Raw genomic sequence first — 10,048 nt, 5'->3', positions numbered from 1 at the left:
GAACTGAAGTACAAAAAGGCGACCCCTACAAATGGGGGACTGACGCACAAAGCGATGGGACCCTGAAGTGAATGAGGGCCCAAAGGGGACCTGAAGCCCAAAGAGACGGTGGAGGCAGATGCGTAAGAAGGGGAGGCTGAGAGCCCAGACACTGAGGTGTGAGAAGAGATGGGAGTTGGGGGAGCAAGGCCTGGGGCAGTGGGGCCCCAAGACCGGAGAGGCCGATGGGCGAGAGGCAGGGCATCCACCGGTGCGCCCCAAGGGGAGCCGCGCTCCGCGTGTTTCAGCGGCTTCCAGGCTGCTTCGGCACGAGGGCCAGGTGTCCGTCTGACGGGCGGCAGTGACGCGGGAACCTCGGCCTGAGCGGCTGGGCTGGGAGACGCACTTCTTGTTTTAGAACATAACCCAGGGTTATGGACGGGCACTTACTCAGCTTGCTGCCCCTGGTGTCCTTCTTGGCCAGGCCCTGGCCCGGCGGCCCCGTAGGGCCTTGCTTCTCCATTTTGCGGAAGACCCGAGGCGGCAGCGGGCGGGCTCTTCGTGCGCATGCTCCTCACACGGCGCCACAGCCGCCGGCTCCTCCGAGGCGGGTGTGTAGCTCGGCGGGCCTGGGGTCCCCGTGCTGCAGAACAGAAGACGGACGAAGCTTTGTCCTTGTGGGACCGTCAGGGGCCAAGCCACGGGCAGCTGGTGGGCGGCCTAACTGGGGGCTGCAGTGGGCCGGGGCGTGGGCTGCACGGCGCTTCTGGTGCTAGCCGCTGATTTGCCCCAGGGTGGCTTCCGTGCCGTCCATCTCGCAGTTGCCGCCTTAGGAGGCCTTGGCGGTGGCCCAGGCCACGCGTGCCCGCAGGCCCCACTCATCTCCCGTGACAGCCTCCGAGCGGTCACCCAGGCCCAGCCGGCCCCCCGGGGCTCTCAGGCTGCCCGTTCTCTAGCGCCGCTTACTTCGGGGCCCAGCAGATGCCGGAGACCAGGGAGCCCTCGCGCAGGACCTCGCAGGGGCCGCTAGCCGCCTCCTGCGCCCGCCGGGTCTTCAGGGATTCTCCGGAGAAGGTAAGAGTGAGGCTGCGCCTGCGCTCAGGCACAGGGCCTCCGGGATGCCCTTGGGCTCCGGGAGGCTGCGGTGGAGCGAACCTTGGCCCGCGCGTCGCGTCGAGCGGCGGCGGTAAGGCGGCGGCGGCTGTGGGAGGAGTCGAGCGGGTGGAGCCGGCCGCTCTCGCTGCTGCGGCCCTGGCTCCCCAGATCAATATTATTCATCATAAGCAAATCAGCCGGGAAAAAAGCATTTGAATATAACAAAATTTCTTTTATCTACAATTTATTATTATTCCCGTCAACCCCAGTATACGTGGAGTAGGGTTTCAGAGTTGGAAACACATAGCCCTGTAAGAAACAATTCAGCAACTAGAGTACGGTGTTTATACACAGTTCGAAGAGCCAGGCAGAATTGGGCCTTGGGAGGAGTCCTGTGTAAAATATCACAGACTCCCATTGTTCTTACATAACTTCAACACTTTCTGAAGCATCAGCATTTCTGATTGTTGTGTGCGTTGGTTGATTTCCAGAGTGTTGAAATCATTGTGTTTGTCAGTTTTGGGCCAAGTTTGTGGATGTTCTTGTGGAGAAGATTTGCTGACCTCGCCTCAACCATAAGTTCCACTGAAGAAGGTCCTTTTGATTTGACTTACCCATATTTTTCAGGAAATATAAACTATGTTTATAACTTCTAATAATTTTTGGTGGAAAAATCCAAAGTTGTAGCAAATGAATTTATGTTACATGAAACAGGACTTATTGGGAAAACCAATAGTGACATTGTTTGCCAAAGAAGAAGCTAGAATATTCTCTTTTGAGAAGTAAGGTACAAAGATTACACAAATTTCAATGATTAACAGAATTAAAACACCCTGAAATCTTGTACTGCAAAGTTTATTCATATTTCTAACTTAGAATTTAACCCATTTGACAGATAAGTGTTTTGCCAGTTAGATCATACTTTGGCTGATACATGTGGGGGAGAAATATTGTATCAGGGTTTATGTGCACAAACAATAGAAAGTGACTCTAATTCAGTGTCGTATGTCAATTATACCTCAATAAAACTAGAAAAAAATGACTAGCTCTTTTAAATAGAAAAGAGTTAATATAAAGAAGATTGGGAATTCAGACAATTGGTTTGAAGTTCTAAAACCAGGGTTGGAGAATAGGCAGATGTGGCAGGTATCCGCATCTATAAGGCATCTTATAGACAGCTTGGTAGACAGAGGTTCTGCAAGGGTGGGGCAGGCCAAAAGGACTGGCAGCTGTGCTACCACTGACAAAGGATGCTCACCCAATTCATGAGCAGTTGGCAACACCCACATCATGTAGTGTAGTTGTGGATATGTTATTCTCTCAGTGTCAGGAGTAGCAGGAGCAGGTCAATGATTATGCTAGTCTGAGGTTTCGACTTGTGGCAAAGCGTTTAAGGGAACGGGCCGTCAAGTCAGACTTTCTGAAATTTAAACACAGATGGATTCTCCACTTTCTAATTGTGAAATTTTAGACAATTTATGTGACCTCTTTCACCCTTGGTATCCTCTATCTGTGAGATGAGAAATAATTGTCTTTTGGCATAAATGACTTACTACATGTAAAATGTTAGAACACTGCCTGGAACATAGGATCTGATAAGTTTTTGTTCTTCTTCTCCTCATTCATATTCACCTGAATGTACAGCCTGAACCTGTTCCCTACCTGCCTCCTGGACGGTTCTGTTTTATGTCTGTTTATGTTCCTCAAGTTAAAGTGCCCCAAACTGCAGTCAGCATTTATTTGGCGATTCTCAGCACTGCTCCTCCTCTGGTCATTAATTTATAAGCTTGTTTTCACTACCACCTAGGCAACAAATAAATTGTAAACATCTTCTCACTCAACTTCTTCATCCAGCCTCCAAGTCCCAGAGAACTTATCTCCTTGAAATCCTGGTCTGGCCTTTCTCTCTCAATTATACTGATTTGATAAGCTTCTCCTCATCTCATGTTTAGATTACTCTAATAGTTTCCAGTGTGAGTTCCTGTGGAATCTTACCTCCCTCTCACCACACACACACACACACACACACACACACATATACACACACGCCTCTCTTTCTTGCAATATGGTTATAACTGTAAATTGTTAGATAAATCTTGGCAGTTAGATTATTAAACAGTATTTATAGATAGTACATAAAATGCTATTTTTGCTTTCGTTTCCTATTTTGTTTTCCTTGAAGTGAACATTTTTAGGTGCCTTCATTTGCTTAATATTCTGTGGATTTCTGTGATTTATCCCTAACCTCGTGCCCATTTGTACAGATCTCCTCTTAGTATGTACAGCTGTAGCTATATGATGTTAGCTGGTAGTCTAAAAGTGTTATCTTCTTTAAGATGTCTTTCCAATAAATTTATGATCCACTCCAGTGACGACAGGATGCCCTCTTACTTTGTTGAAGATTTAACATCTTGAGATCCCCCTTCACCATCTTTCTGGGGGTACTCTTCACCTCTTACCTATGTTAGGTCCCTGTACCTATGTTAGGTCCCCTATTCTCTGGATCCTATATCTTCCTGTTTCTTGGTTTCCTTCTTCATTTTTTAAAATGAGTTTTATTTTTTAGAACAGTTTTAGATTTATAGAAAAATGAGAACACAGTACAGAAAATTACCATATATCCACATTCTGTTTTCCTCTATTATATTAACATCTTACAGTACATTTGTTACAATTAATAAACCAATATTGTTATGTTATCAATAACTAAAATCCATACTTTATACAGATTTCCTTAGTATTTACCTAATGTCCTTTTTTTTAGCATCTTTATTGGAGTATAATTGCTTTACAATGGTGTTAGTTTCTGCTTTATAACAAAGTGAATCAGTTATACATATACATATGTTCCTATATCTCTTCCCTCTTGCGTCTCCCTCCCTCCCACCTTCCCTATCCCACCCCTTTAGGTGGTCACGAAACACCGAGCTGATCTCCCTGTGCTATGCGGCTGCTTCCCACTAGCTATCTGTTTTACGTTTGGTAGTGTATATATGTTCATGCCACTCTCTCGCTTTGTCACAGCTTACCTTTCTCCCTCCCCATATCCTCAAGTCCATTCTCTAGTAGGTCTGTGTCTTTATTCCCGTCTTACCCCTTGGTTCTTCATAACTTTTTTTCCCTTAGATTCCATATATATGTGTTAGCATACGGTATTTGTTTTTCTCTTTCTGACTTACTTTGTATGACAGACTCTAGGGTCCATCCACCTCACTACAAATAACTCAATTCGTTCTTTTTATGGCTGAGTAATATTCCATTGTATATATGTGCCACAGTCTTCTTTATCCATTCCTCTGTCAGTGGACATTTAGGTTGCTTTCCATGTCTTGGCTATTGTAAATAGTGTTGCAGTGAACATTGGGGTGCATGTATTTTTTTGAGTTATGGTTTTCTCTGGATATATGCCCCAGGTGTTATTTTTAAGAAGACTTTCAGGAAGCCAGAAAAAATGACAGCTGCCTAGATCTGCATCTCCCAATATTTCTGGTGAAAGCAATACAGAAGAATAAGATGAACAAATAAAAATTTATAAAAACAATATCCACAGCATAATCCAAAGACAAAAATATGTCCGAACTTCAAAATAACTGTAAATTAAGAGAGAAAAACTCCAAATCCCAGGAAGCAGTCTCTCTCACTCCTGCTCTAGAGACCTCAAGCTTTTGCAGTGAGCAAGAGCAGGTGGAAAAAGCTTAGGAAAGAGAGAAGAGTTGTGATTGTGATGGATCTAATTTGATCCAAAACCATGGTCAGAAAGAGTTAAGTTCACACTAAATGTGAAAAGGAAGAATCTGTCTCGAGAGATGAGAGTGAGATATACAGGAAGGGAAGGGAAAGGATATGCAATTTGAAGTGTCACCTCTTGGTACCTTGAGAGAAGAAAAAAAATGGAATTATAAAAGTACTATGTGTGGAGTAAAAAAATAATAGACACTAATAACAGAGAGGTCAAATACAGAATAAAATTTGTGTTGTAACAGTTTTAAAAGTAAAATCTTAAAGACTAGAACACGGAAAAAGATAGGAAAAATAGGCAAAATCAAGCAAGCAATGAGATTCTTCACTGGGTTGGTCTCTCTCCAGTCCCTTCTTGAGAATGATATTCTCTTGAAATCTCACCCAGAGTTAAGCAGTTGAGGGTGAGATCATTTTCTTGGCATCACTTATGTTTGAAAGATGCATCTCTTTTAACAGAATACTGAAATTAAAAGTACAGGCATTGAGCAGCACATATTGAGTCTTTTCCTTTCTTTTTATTTCTTCTCCTCATTTTGGACTATAAAAGCTCAAAATACCTGTTGGGTAGTCTTGGGTGAAGGGTGATAATGTTGATGCCTGCCGCGGGTTGACACTGGAAGTTACAAAAGTAGGTACCTAGATAAGAGCTACTCAATTTCATGTGATCTGAGTATATGGAAAAGGGCGGAGGAGCCCCACAGAACAAGCTAGTCCTATATGGTCTCATGGTAAGCCATTTTCCCCTTGAGTTATACCCCAACTCGTAGTAAGGTCCATTTTGAAATTTCAGCTAAAATAAGATCAAGCAAAGGAGTGATCTTTTCATTGCATGAGTCAGAATAATAAAGGTGGAGATACATATTCATGAGGAACAGAGTAGAGTCTTCTGGTCTACACAAGGAGAAAGTCTGTCTGAGAAAAAAGCCAGGTAGAACCAACCATATTCAAGTAATTGAAAGAAAGAGACACAACCCTCTGGATTCCTCGGATCCATTCAATTCTGAAGCATAATGCATCCCTGGACTTGCCAGTTAAGTGAACTTTTTTGTTTGTCTCAATATCATTTCACTTACAATGAAAAGTAATTATTTATTATAATGAAAAGGTTTTTAATTAATACATGTCACTACTGTACCTTGTACAAAGTTCTATGATAGTAATTACTCCCTTTTTTCTGTATAGCATTGTAAGAGAAATTAATTTTATATTAAGAAAGATCTGTGTTTAAATCCTGGCTCTGCCATTAGTTGTTATGACTTTGGCAAATTTCTTTTTAACATCAGCTTTGGTTTCTTCATATGTAAAACAGAAATACTTTTCTCAGATAATTCTGAAGATCATAAAGGATAAGTTAATGAAAGAGTTTAGTATTGTAGCTACAGCCAGATATCTATAAATTGTGCAGTTCTCACTTTCTTTTGTTGCTTCTCTAATTAGAATGAGAGAACCAAGGGGCAGGATCTGCATCTTATTCCTTTTTGTATTCAGAGTACCTTGCAGCTTAAATCCACCAAGACCATTATTTACTCTAGAGAAAACAGGCTTGTGAAGGAAAAGTAATCAGCGTATTTTACTCCTTAGATGTGCAAAGCATTTACATCCTCATAATCATGTAAACACTGAACATTAATGGAACTTTAAAAATTAACTGTACTGGGAAGATGAAGACATTAGGAAGTATATTTGCGGTGGTAGAAGGTGAAAATTGGCTAGATTTAATTTCCCAGACCTAAAGTCAATTGACAAGACATAATAGTGAAAAATCAAGAAACAACCGCATGTTATTTAGAAATATAAAGACCAAAACAAAAAAAAGAAAAAATAGAAAGAAAGACCTGTTAATAGCAGCATGAATAAAAATAAATAAGATTGACTTCTTGCCCTCTAGGAGTTTACAGTTTAAATGAAGGTACGCATGTAAACTCACTGTATATAAATGGGAGAAGATAAATGCAGAAGATGCTTCAGCAGCACACAGAGAAGGCACTTTAGGTTCCGGGAGTAGAGACAGGAGAAGAGGTCAGAATAGATGTTCTATCAGAAATGATGACAGAACAAGTCTCGGAGCATGAGTAAGTGGTATCCAAGTGAGAACAAGGGAGAAGGCATTTCAGGCAGATGAAATGGCATGAAGCCAAGAAATCATCAAAATGCATGAGAAGTACTACTAGAGAGTAAAATTCAAGAAGTAGACACACAGGAGAAAAGGCTGTGGACACCAAATTTGGGGAGCAGACCCTAGAAGGCTCTTTCTGAGGAATTTGCATCTGTGTTGAGAGAGAAGCTAAACAAGGGAATACAGCATTTTCACAAGTAATTCCATATAAAATGTGTGAAGAATAGATTTCCAGAGAAGATAGATGTGGCAGGCAAAATTCTGAAACATGACCCGCCCCCCAATGTCTTTTCCTCTTGTATAATCCCCTCTTATTTGAATGTGGAAGGAACCATATATATAACGATATATCACTTTAGGGATTATGCATGTTATATGGTACAGTTGACCTTAAATTAGGGAGATTATCAGGGCAGGCCTAATGTAATCACATGAGCATATTAAAACCAGAGAGTTTTTCTCAAGCTAGTGGCAGAAGGGGAAGTCGGCGAGATTCAAAGCACAGCAAGGATTCTCCATTTACCGCCAGGTTGAAGACAAGAGGGCCACATGTTGAGGAATGCAGGCAACCTCTAGAAGCTGAAAGTGACCCCCAGCTGACAGCCAGCAAGGGAATGGAGCTCTCAGTTCTACAACTACAAGAACTGAGTTCTTCCAACAACCTGAATGAGTTTGGAAACAGATTCTTCCCCCAGAGCCTCCAGAAGGGAATGCAGCCCTGCCCACATCCTGATTTCGGCCTGGGCAGAGAATCCAGCCATGTGATTCCATACCAGACTTCTAATTTACAGAACTATGACTAATAAGTGGGTGTTCTTTTAAGCCACTAAGTTTATGATAATTTATTACACATCAATAAATTCTTAATGTGAACTGATAGTTGGAGAAGAACATTGAGTCCCAAATGTACCAATATCAACTTACTAACAAAAGATGTAAACACAGGCTCAGTAATTTCTTCCCTAAGGAGCCTGATCAAACTGTGATCCTAAATGAGGCTCATTTTCCAAGCTTCCAAACAAGTTGCTGAGATCCACAGAGAATAAGATGCGTTCACACTATTAGCCCGCTGATGGTTTGGAGACATAAAGCTGATGCATTTGCCTTGCCCTGAAGACATATGCGAATCTACAGACAGAAGGGATGTTGCCTCCTCCTTTGTCAAAACCTCTGTCTCCTTCCGGCCAGTGAAGGGAAAAGAGTACATAAGGCCTGGTAGTAGTGAAGTCTCCAGGTTGAAGGAAGTTGGGTGGCGAGTCTTCTCCGATCTGATGTTTTCATTCCCACTGCTACAGCAGTGGAGAGATGTGGGAGGCCACCTGCCCTTCTTAAACAATCCATTGTGATTTGGGGGTAAGATTGGTTAAAGGGAATGGGTGGGAGGAATGCAGGATCGTAGGGGACACGCTCAGTACTTTTGCTAAGCCTGGTGCTGAGTTTCTGAAAGGTAGGAGGAAGAGAATAGGTTGACCTGTGGGCACAGTGGGGATCACAGTGACCTCACTGTCCCAAGCTTCAGGAATTTCCATAGCAAGGAGTCCCGGGTACCACTCTGAACTCCTTTCCTCTCTTGCTGTATGGCCTTGGCCAGCCTACTCATCTCTTCAAGATATTTTTCCTTATCTCTCAGATGTGCACATCACTTTGGACCCCTGCTGAAAGACTTTATCCTGGATCGTGTCAGCCCAAGGGAGGTGAGGAGTTGCAGCTGAGATTTGAAAACATGGAAGGAAAGGACAGCTGAGAGAAGAAAGTTGAAAGATACGGAGTTGTCACTCTGGCTCTTCTAGAGTGCTGTCCCAGCAGTCACCCTTGAGCCCCCATGGAACAAGTCCTCGGTCTAGAAAGAAAGGATTTCAGTCTCTTCTTGATGTGACATTGTTCTCTCATTTCCTCACAGATCACACCCCTGCCGATAATGTCTGTGGAAAATGGCTCAGTTCATCCTGGTAGGACTTACAGACCAAAGTCAACTCCAGATACCCCTCTTCTTCCTCTTCTTATTGAACTGTATGGTCACTGTGGTAGGGAATTTGAGCTTAATTAATCAGATATGCCTGAACTCTCATCTTCACGCTCCCATGTATTTTTTGGTCTTCAACCTGTCCTTCATAGATCTCTGCCACTCCTTGGTCATTACGCCTAAACTGCTGATGAGCTTTGTGTCAGAGAACATCATCTCCTTTGCAGAGTGCATGACTCTGTTGAGTTTTTCTTTTCTGTTTCCTTGTCCATTCTGAATGCTATGTGTTAACAGCCATGGCCTGTGATCGCTGTGTGTCCATCTGTAAGCCCCTTTTGTACACAGTCACCATGTCCCCTCAGGTCTCTTCTTTGCTGATGTTTGGTTCATATGTAATGGTGTTTGCCGGTGCCATGGCCCACACAGGTCACATGGTCAGATTATCCTTTTGTGATTCCAGCATCACCATCCATTACATGTGTGACATCTTCCCCCTCCTCCAGCTGTCCTGCAGCAGCACGGATGCCAGTGAGCTGGTGGATTCCATTATTGTGAGCACAGTTGTAATAATATGTAGCTTCATTATTTTTGTTTCTTATGCTTTGATCCTCTCCAGTATCCTCCACATCTCATCAGCTCAGGGTTGGTCCAAAGCCCTCAGTACTTGTGGCTCCCACATAATAACTGTTTGCCCTCTTCTATGGTTCTGGGTTGTTTACACATCTCAAGACCTTTTCTGATGGTTCTGTGGGCCAATGGGAGTTCTTCTCAGTATTTTATACCAATGTAGTCCCCATGTTGAACCTCCTCATCTATAGTCTAAGGAACAAGGATGTCAAACTTGCTCTGAAGAAAACCCTAAAGAGAGTTGCGAACTAAGCAGAACCAGTATTGCTGGGTTGTTGTTGTTGTTGTTGTGTGTGTGTGTGTGTGTGTGTGTGTGTGTGTGTGTGAATGTGTTTTCCCATAATTTTCTTCAGAACAGGGTTTTTGCCTTAGATCCTTTTTTCTGTCTAATCATGCCATTTAAACATGCAAATATTATTGAGTCTCATGATTGTTCTCAGTTCCATGCTTACTCACTGAATGAGCTTTATTCTTAACAGTGGGCTCCAGAGACTCAGCTTGATTCCTACTCCTTTTCACACCACCTC

The 10,048-nt window shown here is 43.0% G+C and overlaps 1 pseudogene; it reads left to right on the top strand.

The window, feature by feature from the left end:
* Window positions 1-546: 546 nt before the first annotated feature.
* Window positions 547-9,773, top strand: LOC101330056 (olfactory receptor 8C8-like; annotated as a pseudogene).
* Window positions 9,774-10,048: the final 275 nt, after the last annotated feature.

Source organism: Tursiops truncatus, chromosome 8, assembly GCF_011762595.2.
Source record: "Tursiops truncatus isolate mTurTru1 chromosome 8, mTurTru1.mat.Y, whole genome shotgun sequence".
In the NCBI taxonomy this organism is placed as follows: domain Eukaryota; kingdom Metazoa; phylum Chordata; class Mammalia; order Artiodactyla; family Delphinidae; genus Tursiops; species Tursiops truncatus.
This window is presented reverse-complemented; position numbering and strand designations above follow the sequence as displayed.